This window comes from Carassius gibelio, chromosome B6 (genome assembly GCF_023724105.1).
Source record: "Carassius gibelio isolate Cgi1373 ecotype wild population from Czech Republic chromosome B6, carGib1.2-hapl.c, whole genome shotgun sequence".
In the NCBI taxonomy this organism is placed as follows: Eukaryota; Metazoa; Chordata; class Actinopteri; order Cypriniformes; family Cyprinidae; genus Carassius; species Carassius gibelio.
Window position 1 is genome coordinate 1540974 of NC_068401.1, and position 16438 is coordinate 1557411.

The 16438-nt window shown below is 32.8% G+C and overlaps 1 long non-coding RNA gene across 1 annotated transcript; it reads right to left on the minus strand.

The window, feature by feature from the left end:
- Nucleotides 1–2406: 2406 nt before the first annotated feature.
- On the minus strand, nucleotides 2407–14919 carry LOC127959208 (uncharacterized). Its single transcript, XR_008154213.1, has 3 exons — nucleotides 14860–14919; nucleotides 4248–4312; nucleotides 2407–2959 (listed from the first exon to the last, which is right to left on the minus strand). It is a non-coding gene; the product is annotated as an uncharacterized LOC127959208 (long non-coding RNA).
- Nucleotides 14920–16438: the final 1519 nt, after the last annotated feature.

Sequence of the window (16438 nt, forward strand, 5' to 3'; positions counted from 1 at the left end):
CTGTCTGTATCTGTCTGTCTGTCTGTCTGTATCTGTCTGTCTGTATCTGTCTCTCTGTCTGTCTGTATCTGTCTGTCTGTCTGTATCTGTCTGTCTGTATCTGGCTCTCTGTCTGTCTGTATCTGGCTCTCTGTCTGTCTGTATCTGTCTGTCTGTCTCTCTGTCTGTCTGTCTGTATCTGTCTCTCTGTCTGTCTGTATCTGTCTGTCTGTATCTGGCTCTCTGTCTGTCTGTCTGTATCTGGCTCTCTGTCTGTCTGTATCTGTCTGTCTCTCTGTCTGTCTGTCCGTATCTGTCTCTCTGTCTGTCTGTATCTGTCTGTCTGTCTGTATCTGTCTGTCTGTCTGTCTCTGTCTTTCTGTCTGTATCTGTCTCTCTGTCTGTCTGTATCTGTATGTCTCTGTCTGTCTGTCTCTGTCTGTATCTGTCTTTCTGTCTGTCTGTATCTGTCTCTCTGTCTCTGTCTGTCTGTATCTGTCTTTCTGTCTGTCTGTATCTTTCTGTCTGTATCTGTCTTTCTGTCTGTCTGTATCTGTCTTTCTGTCTGTCTGTATCTATCTCTCTGTCTGTCGAGCATCACCAATGTGATTGTCTTCCTGCTACAGACAGATGTCCGTGAGTTGATTTTCTGCTTTTGTATGCCTGATAATCATAATGCAGAGACACTCTAGCAGAAGGATTACACTGCACTCTAATACTACTCATAACTGAAAGCTGATAGCTGAAAAACGATAACTTAATTTGATTCTTATTGCATAGGCTTTGGAGTGCAATACAATAATCCCATTTTATCTTTAATATTCAACTCTTTTCCAATTTCATCATATTTGGGAGTATGGAAATCAAGTTCATTTTGTATCTGTCAGAAGCAGCTGCAACCCAGAATTTGTATGAGATGACAAGTGCTTAAGACTGACTTTCTTCAGTGGAGCAGAGAAATAGAGAACATTGTTTTTCACAATTCTCTTTTGCATTCAATGCAAGCATATTGTGACAACTGTCCTTCATGATCGGTTCTCTCTGGCCTTTCATATCATTGTCGCTGAATTTAGTGCAACGTCTTTTGAAGGTGAGCCAATTATTGCTTATACACTATTGCATTAACAAATGAGAAAACAGTCTTTTATGTAGACCTCCATCATTAACCCATCCTCAGTTATACTAGTAAAGAAAATTTAACCCACCATCTGTTTGTCTTTAATTAACTGTATGATGATGGACATATATTCAAGTAAATCTACACAAATCGTCAAACAGTGTAAAGCATGTTTTCTAGAGTAATCTCACCTTTCATTTGCTGAAAATGTGCTCATCCTCAGGCCATCTAAAATGTAGAAGAGTTTGTTTCTTCATCGGGTTTGGAGAAATGTAGCACTGCATCAGTGTCTCATTAATGGATGCCCTGCAGTGAATGGGTGCCGTCAGAATGAGAGTCCAAACAGCTGATAAAAACATTACAATCATCCACACCACTACAGTCCATCAGTTAATGTCTGGAGAAGACAAAAGCTGGGCGTTAGTAAGATATAAATCCATTATGAAGATATTTTTAACATAAACCATAACCATAATCCATAATAACACTTCGTCCAGCGAAAAAGTGGTCTGGTTTGAATCAGGACAGAAATCTGCACAGATCACGCAGTCTTTAAACAGCTCTATACAAATATGTGGCTAGATTTTGATGCGGGTGACAACATGAGATTAACTTTTTCACTGGAGGAAGTGTTATTATGCATTATAAACCCATATTTTATTTAAAAACTCCTTAATGCTGTATTTGTTTCAGCTTTTGTCTTCTCTAGATGTTAACTGATGGACTGGATTGCTGTGGATTACTTTTGGAAGTTTTTATCAGCTGTTTGGACTCTCATTCTGACGGCACCCATTAAAATCCATTGGTGAGCAAGTGATGCAATGCTACATTTCTCTGAATCTGATGAAGAAACAAACTCATCTACATCTTGGATGACCTGAGGGTGAAGACATTTTCAGCCAGTTTCAATTTTGGGGTGAACTATTGCTTTGAAGTCAACATAAAATCGATTCACTGTTGTGTTGTCGATGCCATTTCATGTAGCCTTTTAACAGACCGTTGCTCGCATCCACCTGAGGTTACTGAGTTCTTCTAACCGGCTATTGCTTATTTCACAGTGAGACAATTAAAGTGTGTGCTCGCATGAACCGTGCAAACAGAAACCTGCCCGAAACCCTCAACAAAACACAATAAATGCTCACCACATGATGCAGAAAGAGCTAGTGGTGTGGTTTTGCAGAAAACTCAGGAGAGCAATCACAGATTATGAAAGGATATGCTGCTGTCTGCAAGTGATTTAATTAAACTGAAAGCTTGTTTCACTTTCTCTAATGAAACACAATAAGGCTTGCGTGGCACAGATCTGGTTTGTAGCAATTCTTTATTTCACTGTGGGTTAAAATACAAATCTAAATCTAATGAGATGAAAACACACAGACTTCTCTCTCTTCTTTTCTCTCATGTTTTCTTCTCCCTCTCCTTCCAACCAAAGCTGAGGTTTCAGCTTAAATAACTCCCATCATCTCCATGACAACCGATGCGCCAGCAACATAGAAACATATTAATGTAAAACCATGGCAACATTTTCCAATTGAATTAAGCAGCACCTGTGCACATTACAGAAGCAGATAAAAGAGCGGAGCGCTGGTGGGGCTGTTACACACAGCTGTGCCAATGCACACCATTATCCTCCACCAGATCCAGCGCTTCGATGGGCTTATATTCACATACATCCTGTGTTTATGTCCAGAGCACCTTATATAAGACGGAAGCCGTGAGATCTTCTTCAGCTTGTGGTGAATGTGATGATGAAAGTGATTCATCTATAGTCTATCGTCTCATCGGTGTGAAGTGTTGTTGATGTGGTAAATAATAAGTGAATGTCAGAGTCTTCAGATGATCTGAATAATTGTGAGAGAGAGTCTGTAATCAGAGAGAGAAAACGAGCATCAGAGAAAACAGAGGAAGATGGAGTGTAAATACATAAAGATATATATTCATTCTGTCATAACTGACAAATGATTTTTAGGATTTAATCACACACACACACGCGCACGCACACACACACATGCACATGCACGCACACACACACACACACACACACACACACATATATATATAATAAAATAAATCCTGTAACATACAGCTTTTTATTAATTTAATTTGTGTATATATTTACTAATATTATTTAAATACAAAAATGCTTTCAGATAATATTCTTGGATTACTTTGTGTGTTTGTATAGATACATTATTAAAAATTATAATAAAATTACATTATAGACACACACACACATAAATCCTGTAAAGTGATGTATTTCAAATATTTAACAGATAGTATTACACAGAGAACTGAAATAACATAAATGATTTTCTGAATTAAATATTGCTCTTGCTAATTGACATATTAATTTACAATTGTGAATTATGATTTGCTACTTGCAATTGCAATTTAAAAGTAGGTGCTATTAGGGTGAATTTTTGATCAAATGTTGATTATTTACATTCAAAAAGTGCGTTAAAAAGTGCCACTGAGACTAATTAGGAACATTACTAAGAAAGACTGCATAGACTATGTGTGTACTTGACTACACTTTGAACCCAGTGTTGTGTTTGTCTGTGTGTATGGAAAAGAGGAGAACGATCTCCAGGTTGTGCATTCTGTGTTTTATTATCCAGCCTTGGAATAACAGTCTCCCTCCATCAGTGATGAATCAAGCATACAGTCAGTCACCTTCACATTACAGCAGAAGCATCTCTCATCCACTAAAGGAGATGAAGAACGCATTCATGCTAAAGATCTCATACCCACCTACATCTCCACCGCAGCGTAATCGCTGAATGTTATATTCCACATGCTGAAAAATAACAGCTGTATCTTATGAATATTTATGATAAATACAGCTATTGGTGATAAATATTTAATTGTAGCTTTTTCAGAGGCCTGTTCATTTGCACAGACTACGAGAGGTCTATCTATCTATCTATCTATCTATCTATCTATCTATCTATCTATCTATCTATCTATCTATCTATCTATCTATCTATCTATCTATCCATCCATCCATCCATCCATCCATCCATCCATCCATCAATCCATTTTTAATCACATTACTTATTTTAATTGGTCAAAGGCAATACATGAGATTGAAATGAAAAATCTTAATGGGATAGTTCACCCAAAAATAAAAATTAGCTGTTAATTTACTCACCCTCTTGTCATCGATCTATAGTTTCCTCATGACATAATGAGGTCTTATGAAGCGAAACAATCGGTCTGTGCAAGAAAATGAACATAATTTGCATTATTACCTGTAATCCAAAGCCTCAGGCAAACAGTCCGGACTGTTGTCCGAATTATTCTTTTAAACCGGTTCTTTTTGTGAACTATATGAACCAGTTTACCAAATTAGACTGACTCAATCAAAGCTCACTTTCAGATGCCCGACAAAATGAGCCATTGTATTTGATTCAGTGATGAATGAACTGATTCAGTCACTGAATTGGGGAAACAATTCGATATCATTTCATATGGCACACATGAACCAATCTTATGGTTTATGTAAAAAGTTGAGCTGCTGCATCCACGTTTCACATCATTATTGTGTGTTTTAATAAAATAATTGTGTATGCATTACACTATGATTATGTAAACAAACAAGTGAATTGAATCAGTTCACAGTAAAGTACATCTTGGTTTCGTATGGTAACCCTCGTTTTCTGAAGGAGGTAACAGAGATGTCACATTGGTGACTGACAAATTGGGATGTCGCTTCGATAGTCCAATCTACTTTGAGTGTAAACTAAATGAGCCAATGCACATTGGCATGCAACTATTGCATCCATCTGCCACTGATCACAGCGTGTGTACAATAAGGCAGCAGGTGCAATGCATACCAGGTTTTTGCTAGTGATCTGGCGGCTTAGCAATGGTGCAGCAACACGCTAGTGAAAGATGAATTGGGATCCCTACCAAAGCGCCATGGGTGCTGCCCCTTCCAGTGCCCTGTGCGAGCCACCTGCACCCCTATTAGGTGTAGGCCGGGGCTCGGAAAAAGTAGTTCCACTCACCATTGTCAAAGCACTACCTCACTGGGTGAAATTGGACAACACTGGGAAAATGTACCCATTCCACTTAAACAGGGACGCTGCAGAAGCAAATCCATTTACGTGTACATGGAGAAATTTGAGGTGATTGTAACTAGGGTTGGACACCCCTCTTAGATTCATCATGAAGGCCTGGTGACGGACGTTCCGCTTTATTTTGTGCTGGTTGTATTTTCTTTTTTTAAATAGAAAACAAGCAGCTGCTGTCTTGCATTGCATGCATCATCAAGGACCACAGCTTCAGCTAAAAATCTTCTTTACTGTTCTACTAAAGAAAAAAAGTCACCACTTGCTCTCAGGAACAACAGTGTACTCACATATTTGAACTTTTGGCACCTATAAACAGATAAAACTGGAGGTGCATTTCATTAGATATATTCAACATGCTTGAGGAATTTTGATAGACATCTCTGTTTATCCAGCGTTCACTGGAACTCGTCCCGAATCCCAGATAGACAGAGACCACAATGAGCCTGATAGAAGAGAGAGAGAGAGCAATGTGCGAACATAATCATGTGAGATAAAAGGAAAATCCTGTTACGCACACTAACACACAGCTTACATCAAGAGCCAAGAGAGAAATTGGAAAAATGTACTTCTGATAAAAAAGCCATGTTACTCTTAAAACATTAATGGCTCGATGAAAGCTTGCAACACTTTGCGTACACCCTCCTCTCTGAATCCGTCTGCATAATGGTGAAAAACAACACACTCGCTCACATGAAACGCTTGATGGCTTTATGTATGGTGTTTTTCAGGCCGTGTGTGCTGAGTTTGACTTTATGTTTTTCATATTCTCCTGTTTTTTTCCTCTTCCTCTTCTAACTTCCTGTGAGTCAGCCGTTAGGGAGGAAATACCATCCAGCTGGACTTTATTTCTAATGCAAAAACAGGTTTTAATGTGCTACCCTCCAAACAAAGGCAGGAATCCGCTGCGGTGTTTTCTCTTGTAAATTCCTGCACACCTACTTCATTTGTAGAGCTATTGGAGTGAAGTTAGCGAGGTTGTGTAACCTTTGCTTATTTAAGTGTGTCATGAGGTGAAAGTAGCTTATGTAACTTTACTAGTTACAAGTGTAGTTATTTTGTTGTTTGCATTTAACTCAGTTTCAATTAAAATCTGAGTTAAAAAAGTTGAATCTATCATTTAAACTTCAGAAATATGTTAAATTTTCATATGTAATTTTATTAAAACATTGTAATAATATTTCATATATTACATACATTTTTTAAACTGTGATAATATTTCATAATGTTTCAACTCTTCTTTGCTTCAGTTATATTAAACTCTTTTAAAAAATGAGCTGAATGTGTCACAGGAATAAATTCCATTTTTAAATATATTACAATAGAAAACACTGATTTGAAACTGTAAAAATATTTTGCAATATTTTAACTCATTTATTTTCATTTAGCCTATATTTAAATAAAATTAGTTAAATCTGTCACTCAAAAAGTTTATACAATAGAAAACACTGATTTTAAGTTGTAAATTTATTTCATAAGATTTCAACTTTTTGCAGTTATATTAGTCTGAATCTGTAATTCAATAAATTAGCTCTGCCATCACAGGAATAAAATGGCATTTTATAATATAGTATTACAACAGAAAATAATTATATTAAACTGTAATAAAATTCAACATAATGTTTTCCAAATAAGCTGATTTTAAAAATCAAGTTGAATCTTGCATAAAATTAATTTAAATTTGTTAAAGTAAATGGATATTAGCAATATTCATATTGTTATTGTTTTGTACAATGTACACATTTAGAACAACAGTATGGAGCATAAATGATGACAGAATAGATATTTTTGTATAGTGGCTTGTAGCTAATCAATGTAGCTAATTTGGCTTTAACCGTTAGAATGAAAAATAGAAAAACTGTAGAAATGAAAAATTATGATAGTGTTCAGCTGTGCACAAATACACCAGGAGATTAGAGAGAATTTGAACATACAGATAACACACAGTTTAAAAGTTTGGTGCAGTGATATTTTCTAAAGATATTAACACTTTTATTCATCAAGGAACCATTAAATTGATTAAAAGTGACATCAAAGATGTTTATAATGTTTCAAAACGTTATAATAAATGCTGTCTTCTGGACTTTCTATTCATCTGTGAATCCTGAAAAAGCTTTGATCACAGAAATAAGTTACATTTGACCAGATATTCGCATAGAAAGCATCTGTTTTAAATTGCAACAATATTTCACAATTTTACTGTATTTTTACTGTAAACTAATGCAGTCTGAGTGAACAGAAGATACAATCTAACAGACCCCAGACTCTAAACAGTAATACATACAGTATAGTATGCACGACTCTATTAAACAAAACTATCCAACACAAGCTAATATTTGCTCATTTTAATAAGATCCATTTTCATTATGAGTTCATTCTCTCAGTTACTCGTGATTTTCTAACTTGTCATACTTTATGAATGTGGTCAGAAGGAGGTGTTTATAATGTGGCTGCTTATGTTTGGGAGTGTATTTGTGTAATGATCAGCTCAATCAATCTGAGTGTCTCCGCTCCACACTTAGCTTATTAGTTTTGCTGAGGTGTCTGTTTGTGGCTACGATCTGATAAGTGCTTCCACTTTGTGTCGTTACTTCATCTGAATGCTTTAGCGCCGGTCAGAAGAGGCAAGGACAGATGAGGGACCTGTGGACGCATCTTTATTAGTTTGGTTTATTTGTCAGCAAGATGCATTTCAGTGTAAAATATCAGGGTTAAAGAGAATTGTGCAGCTGGTTAGTCATTTAGCACATGCATGTTTAATATAAATTTTCATATAATCACAGGCATGCTCACATGATGTCAGACATCTGCATCTTGGCTAGTGTTATTTTACCATTATTTATATACTATTATAGTTTTTCCTAATGTTTTGAATGTTTGAATTCCTAATGTTTTTTGTAATTTAATTATGTAGCCTACTTTTGCAATGTATTAGTTTTCTTTTGCTTTACAATTCTTTATTTTTATTCATTTTAGTTCTTTTTTTTTTTTGGTGATTGGTCATTTAAGTTTCTCTTCTGATATCAATACGTTTTATATTAATTCAGCTTTATTTAAAAAAAAAAAAGTTAATTTTATTTAACAATTACAACCCTAAACTAAAACTTAAAAGGTTATTTTGGTTTGTTGAACTAAAGCAAATTGAAAAACTTAAGCTAAAATTTAAATAAACATACTTTTAGTTTAGTTAATAACCCTAAACTAAACTAAAACATTTTTTAAAAATGTTAACTGAAATAAAACTGAATAAATAAATAAATAAAATATAAATTTTACATGAAAGAAAGTGAAAAAAAAATAATTGAAAAATAACTGAAATAAACAAAAAATAAGTTAAAATAATAAATTAAAGCTAATTAATAAAATGTGTAAATGACAAAATCCTAAAAAAATTAAAATAATAATAATAATAATAATAAAAAAATGCTAAAACCTAATCTAAAATTCAAATGAAACCTAATTTTTTAGCAATAGTATTAGTATTAGTTTAAAAAAAAGAAGTCTTGGCAAAATCCTCTAGATTTTAGATCACACATTTTCAATTAAGTTTGTATTTTCTGGTTTTGGGACAATAAAATGCAGCATTATTCTGTTAATGTGCACAGGTGAATTCCCACTTTATCCAGACTGACTCTTGGTCCTGTTTGTCTTCACGCGTTATTTTCTCCACAAGTGTATTTTTCTTGTGTTTTAATATATCTGATGGATTTAGTTTAGACTTGCATTGGTTCGTTGTGCATGGAACCGATTTTATTTCTGTATTTTCAGGGTTGAATGAGATTACATTCCTTGTTTTCTTTGCTAGCCAGAAATCTAATTTAGCTGCAATCCAATCTGAGATATCTGTGTTTAATTTGATTGAATCCCAGAGAGTCCTGTGCGTTCCTCCCGTAATGCAATTACAAATATCACAATTCTTATTTTCTGTTGCTTTCAAAGTAGGTTTTACGGGACAGATTCAAAGATGTTGACTAAATAGGTGCTTCATTAAGTCGCATCATGTATTGTCATTTCAACAAAGGCCACATCATGCCTTTCGTTTCCAGCAGAAGCCAATGTTCACCGAGTTTGAGAGAGTGACGCTTTGATCAGATTCAGTGACCTTTGAACTCCTCCATTCATTATGACCCAAAAAATACTCTGAGATCAGATGCCACAAAAACATGGTATTCTGGCTTTTACCATGGTATTGACATGGTACTTTAAAGAATAAATATATATATAATGGGGTGGTGTTAGCGCAGTGGATAAGACACACGTCTGTGGCGTAGGAGACCCGGGTTCGAATCCACTGTGAGGCACCAATGTGTCCCTGAGCAAGATGCTTAACCCCTAGTTGCTCCAGAGGCGTGCGACCTCTGACATATATAGCAATTGTAAGTCGCTTTGGATAAAAGCGTCTGATAAAAGTCTGATATAAGTCTGATAAAAGCGTCAGCTAAAATGAATAAATGTAAATATATATATATATATATATATATAGCATGATTATTTTTTGCAACCAAAGGCACATTTTGTTGTAAGCCATTTCTTTATGTTGTTTAAACTTAAACTTAAAAAAAATGTCGTTAATCAAAATAAAGCTTAAATAAAATAAAACTGAAATATTAGATGAACTGATTAAATAAAATAAAAATAAAACAGTGCATTGGTAACTAACGGAATTAAAATAAGTTGAAGTATTACAATTATGAAATGTAACACTGAAATCAATTTCAAATAAAATAAATTTTAGCTTAAGAAAAATATTTTTTTTAACTAAAATTAAACTGAAAATGTAACATAAAAATCTAATTTAAAACAATACGATAATAGCGCTATCTGTTCTTTTATTGAATTAGTGAGTGTGTGATCGTTTGTGTGTTTTGGCTCCTCCCCTTTAGTGACCTTTACTGTTTGATTCTCTGTGTTTGCTAAAGGTCAGACGTGTTGTTGTGATTCTGCGCTCAGAAGGCCGGCAAAGTCCAAATATGTCTGTGATTCTGTCAGAAACCCAGAAAGGCCAAATAATCATGATGAGCTTTATGATTTATTAATGTTTGTGTTTCTATCTATTTCTTCTCACATGAGCTGCGGCTGCTAGAAATATGATTTTATAGCAAACTCTGATAAACGGTATTTTACTAACCGATGCGAGCCGTTTGCAGAAGATCAGAATGGAGTCTGTGGTCACATGATCTTCTGCTGTGATGCTCAATGTGCTCACGGTGAGAGAGCTTCAGCACATCACTCAGAACATTCACTTCATCTCTACACAGCTCTATAGAGATGTTCTAAAAACTCATTTTCTATTTCAACTGCATCTCAGCTGGTGGATGGGGACCACAAAACTGATGTTCTTAAAAAACAACAACATTAAATACATATATGAGAATGCATGTAGCCATATAATCATGCATAATTTTAAAAGCACAAAAAAAAAAAAAAATCATTAGGTATATTGGCTCAAATATCACTTTAATTCCAATGGTTTCATGCATTTGCGCAGTAAAAAAAATAAAATAAAAAATAAAATAATAATAATAATATATATATATATATATATATATATATATATATATATATATATATATGAAGTTGTAAATAAACATTATTGTAGTACATTTTACATTACAAACAAACAAACTATTTCAGTCTTTCTACATTAAAATTACATGTTTAATTCAGTGTCTTTCTTTGTTTTAAATTTGAAACTTACTAAGATTTTCTGAGTGAAAATTATTACTACAGTATATACTTTTTTCCCCAGAAAAAAATAAAAAAATAAAATCATTGCAATTTAGAAACCAATGTTGGAGTTTCAGTTCTTGTCCGAATATTTTAGTTTACTTTCACATAGTAAACATCACATTGATTTCATAACAACTGAGTTTCTGTGACTACTTTTGTAGATAAATATGTATTTAATTATATTGAATTGCATTTCAGCTAGAAGATTGGGACCCAAAAAATGAGCAAAATTATTGTTCCAAAACAATGTTTATTGCATATAAAATGCACATGCATATAAATTATGCATATAAAAATGCAAATAGCCATATATTCATGCATCATTTTGATAGCAAAATAAATAGGCTTGTATTTTGTAACACAGATATCTATTTTTTTAATGTTGTAAATAAACATTATTGAAGTAGGTTTTAAAGGAATATACTATTCAAGATTATGTGAAAATTAAAAAAAAAAAAAAATCTAGAGAAATTTAGAAACCCATGTTAGAACTTAAATGCTAAATGTTTTTTTTGACTTTTATACAATAAGCATCCCAGTAACTTCATGAAGACTGAGTTTCTGTTGCTACTTTTACAGATATAAAAAAAACACCCAAAAATGGTATCAAATATGGATTCAAAAACAATGCTTTATGCATAACAAAATATGCAAACATTCATCTAATCATGCATTTGACGGCAAAATGAATTTCATTAGATATTTGGCGCAAATATGTTTCATGCGCTCAACTGCCATTTATAAGTCATTAACAACACATTTAGAAACCAGTTTCAGTGTTTTTAAGGACATTTGTGTTTACTCTCACACAATAAACAGTTGTGTATCACTTGATGTCTAATCTAAAACTTGGGTCCTGATACAAAACCGGATGAGAAGCGCTGCTTTCTGCGACTTACAATTATCAAAAGACTGATGCACTAATAATTACAATCAAAATTCAGCAGCTATTGTTCTGGCGAACTGTCTTGGCTAACTGTGTACTTACTTCAAACCTGTTGTCTAGATGTGAGTACACTGCAATTATGTGTAATTATGACTAGCTCATTATAATGCGCAGCAGGACTAGTGCAAGTCTTAGCTGGGGTTTTGTGTGGTGTTCATTTTTATTTTGTCTTATTGATGATGTTCAATGCATAGATCAGCATTGCTTTTGAATATTACTTAGTTTTAGTGGTTTGAACCAGCCAGACCACCCTAGCAACAGCATAGAAACACATCCCCAGCAACCACATATTAATACTCATAGTATGGTGGCATTTTTTATTTTTATTTTTTTACCAGCAAGCGCAACTCACATTTATCTTTTGGACATGTAAAAATCAAGTTTTAATGAATTTATTGATTGAATAAAATGCATTTCTGTTGTTGCTGTTGCTGTGTTTCCTTCCAATTTCCAATCATCATTGCTATTACCATTTAACGTATTAATTGTATAATTCATTATTCTTTTATTTAATTTTTTTACATTTGCTCATTGTTATTCTTAAATATTACATCATTTAAGAAATAAGGTTTAATATACAGTTTTATGTTTGTTGTTTCTAATATATCCATTATTAAGTAATTATTGTCTTTATATATTTTCATATATATATTATTTTCATATATAGGTTTTTGCCCCTTAATACTTAAAATAATGCATTTTCATTTTTAATTCTGATTTGTTTGTAATGTATTCATTATTACTCATACTTCATTTATTCTTGGCTATATGTATATTTTCTACTTTATTTATTTATTATTATATTTATTTAGCTATGTATTATTTATGAATTGCATGTGCTGTATGTCTTGTTAGCTATATGTATATATTTTCTAAATTATATATATTTTTTTTTTATCACATATTCCTATCTATGTATTGTTTTCCTTATTTAGTCTGTCAAGTGAATATGAAGTAGGGTACATTTCCTGTTAATAAAGATGCATCATCTTCGATGGACATTTGTGACTAAGCTCATGCATTTTTTGGAATACAATGCATTAAATGTCTTTAAATGTAAGAGATTGTGATAAAAACCTAATTTCCCATCATTCTGTGGCAGCATTAGAATAAAATCACAATGCATCCAAATGTGGACTGTCATTGTTTGCTCTTCATTTGGTGTCGTGCATTGCAAAATATTGTCAACACATCCATTTTATTCCATGCAAAATGACTTTGAATGCACATCATACCGTAATTACAGCTTCCAAACCTGTAAGCAGGAATGTCCCCGGAGGAAAAAGCAACATTTTCCCAAAAAGCTAGTTGTTGCTGTAAAAGCTGAAAATATTAACCAGTTGGGATTGAATGACTACACAAACAGCACATTTCATTTCTCTCTCTCTCTCTCTCTTTATGTATATATTTGCAGATTGAGAATGAGAAAGCGAGGGACAGACAGACAGACAGACAGGTGCTTTTCGTTTATTAATTCCAGAGAAAGAGAAGAGGAATATGTTTTAGCAAACAGGCCCGTTGAATCTCAGCCTGCTCTTTCTGGAGTTGACAGAGCGGATTGTGCTGGAGTCGAGTGCATGAAAAGCAAGAGAAAAATGACAGAGCGTCTGATGATAACCAAAGTGCTGATCTTAGTCATTTCGTTGGCTTCGAGTCAAGTCTTTTGTTGAGGGAAAATTTGACTCTTCAGCAAGTGGAGTGCACTCGTTTTGATTTTGAAATGTCACAATCATTACGAAGAAGCGAGGTCTGCTCTGACATTTATTATTTATAATGCAAAAGCTACGCAGTAAGAAAGACCTGATTGAAAACCCCGCAGGAAGGATTATGGATTTAATGATTTCGAATAACCAAAGTAAACATGAAACAAACTCTCTTTACTGACACGTTTGAAGACGTTTAGAGGAAATAAATGCTACACGTCGCATATAGAGCACAGTCTTTGAAGTTATGCATATATGAACCGTGTTGATAAGCTCCTTATGTTTACTGTAAATGTACAGTATGACCAACAGAATAAACAGAACTAGAAGGTTAAATGCTGATTGGTCAATTCAGTGTTGCAGAAGTGGAATGAAGACACACACAAATAAACAAATACAGTGTAAATAGTAATATATAAATATCTATGCAATAAAGTGTGCAATATAATATATAATATCTATTTAAAATATTAAAAAATAATATTAATAATATAATATTTAAAAATTATATTGAAATATAATGTTTAAAAATTATATTAAAATATAATATTTAAAAAATATTAATTAATGTAGTTGTAAAGGCAGCAATGCTTATTTTAATTAAATGTTTAAGTAATAACTAAATTTACATCAATAAATTTAAGATGTAAATTTAATTCATATAAATTTTAAAAAGTTAAAAAGTTAAAAAAATACATATATATATATATATATATATACACATACATATTAAACTTTAAATATTAAAATAATTCAAACTAAATAAATTCAAACTAAAATATATGAATATATTTGAATATATATATATATATATATATATATATATATATATATATATATATATATATATATATATATATATATATATATATATATATATACACACACATATATATATACACATATAGAAAACTTAAACTAAGAACTAAAAATTAACAACAAAATGACTTGCTTTACGTAATTGTTAAGTATTGTATGGAAATATAATGACAACCTGTTTTATCTTCTTGCTTTTGATATAATCCTGTGTTCTTTAATTTCTTTTATTTATCATTCTGTTTTCAGTATTGGTGGCCGCTGAATGGAAACACACAGCGAATGGAAACAGCTCTACAACTGTCCATTTCTCGTAAACAGCAGAACATATTCTCTTTACTGACGGTCAGGAGGCAAAAAAGGGTTAAGGGAGGATAAAATGAACATCCAGCTACTTTCTCACCAAAACCAGCAAACACAAGCCATCGAACCAAAACAAGCGCACTTACAGGAACAGTTCACCCAAAAAGCAGATTTCTGTCATCATTTACTCACCCTCACGTGTTTCCAAACCAGTATGGCTTTCTTTCCTCCACCGCTGCTGTGAAATCTCATGCCCACGCCTACATATAAACCATTCAGTTTAAGAGAATGCATGTGCATATGCAAATGAGCTTTCAGCAAACAATTAATTATGAGCAATTGAGTTCTTTCTTAATGCTTTTTCTCATTTTATTTACAGTTTCTGACTGCGATAGAGCAGCATGGACATTCTACTAAATATCTTCTTTTGTGTTTCACAGAAAGAAAGAAATTGAGAGAGAGAAAGAAAGAAATAAAGAAAACCACACAGGTATGGAACAACATGGGTGAGTAATAACAAAATTTTCCAACATTATGTTATTAAATGTGAAAACACAAGCTATATTTCTAAAAAAAAAAAAAACACGAAATCAGTGGACACTCATAGACGTGCATGTAAAGCTGCAGTCAGGAGAGTGAATTGTGTGTGCAAACGCTCAGAAACACTAATGTAAGCAAAAGGTTTAACATGATGGGACGCAAGTTTATAATAAGAGTGTATTCTTTTGTTCATTGAGGTGGTTTGTGACGAGAGCTCAACGCGACGTGTTCAGCTCGAATAAGCCTGCCGTTCGCTGACACAGTAATCATTTTGACATTTAATAACACTTGTGTAACCTCCCTTATTTATTGGCCCTTGCTTATTATGGCAGAACGTACTCGCCGACTCTCTTCACACACATCTGTGAGTGTGTGTGTGCTTCATTTACTGTAAAGAAGGGGAAAATTGCAGTTTTTTAACAGTTTTCGAAGGTTTTCATGAAATGCAAAGTGTCATCTACTTTGTTAATTGGTGAAGAGCAGGAGTAATTGATGAGTCTAATAAAAACATATGTAGGCCACATTTCACAAATTAAAAGAAAATTAATTTTGCATTAATTGGGTTAATGTTAAAGATTTATTATTATTTTTATTTTACATTTTTTTTGCATTGTGATATTACTTCCTTAAACAGTTAAGCACATTTTCCCACTAAATGTTAAATTTTTATGTGTCTGAATTATTATTTTTTTTGTTGTTGTTAATTTCGTTATTCTCCATCCTTGTTACTGTAAGACATTTTTAATGTATTACATCTACCTACATTTTAATGAATGTAATGTAATATTTTTTTTTTATTAAACAAGTATTAATTAAATGCTGAAAACTGTATATGTAAAGTTTACATTTTAAATAATATATAGTAGGAAATCTGATGACAAATCAGTAATTTAAATGAATGAATGCATGAATTAATTAATAATATATAGGTGCATAGACAGATTAAAAATAAATACAAATAAATATCAAATAAATAAATCAAATAAAAAATAAATAATAAAAATGGTAAAAATAAAAATGAATTGTGTAAAATCTGTTCAGACTGTTTCCAAACAGGTTTCCGCATCCCTTTCTACTATTCGTGGATAAACAGATAACAGAATCTAATCTCATGTTATTGGGTCTCATACAAAAAGATAAAAGTTCTGAAACGCCACAATGTTTTATATTTTGGGGAATAGTTAAATCAGTTTCTTTCTTGTGATTTTGGGGTGAAATAATGACCCTTTTG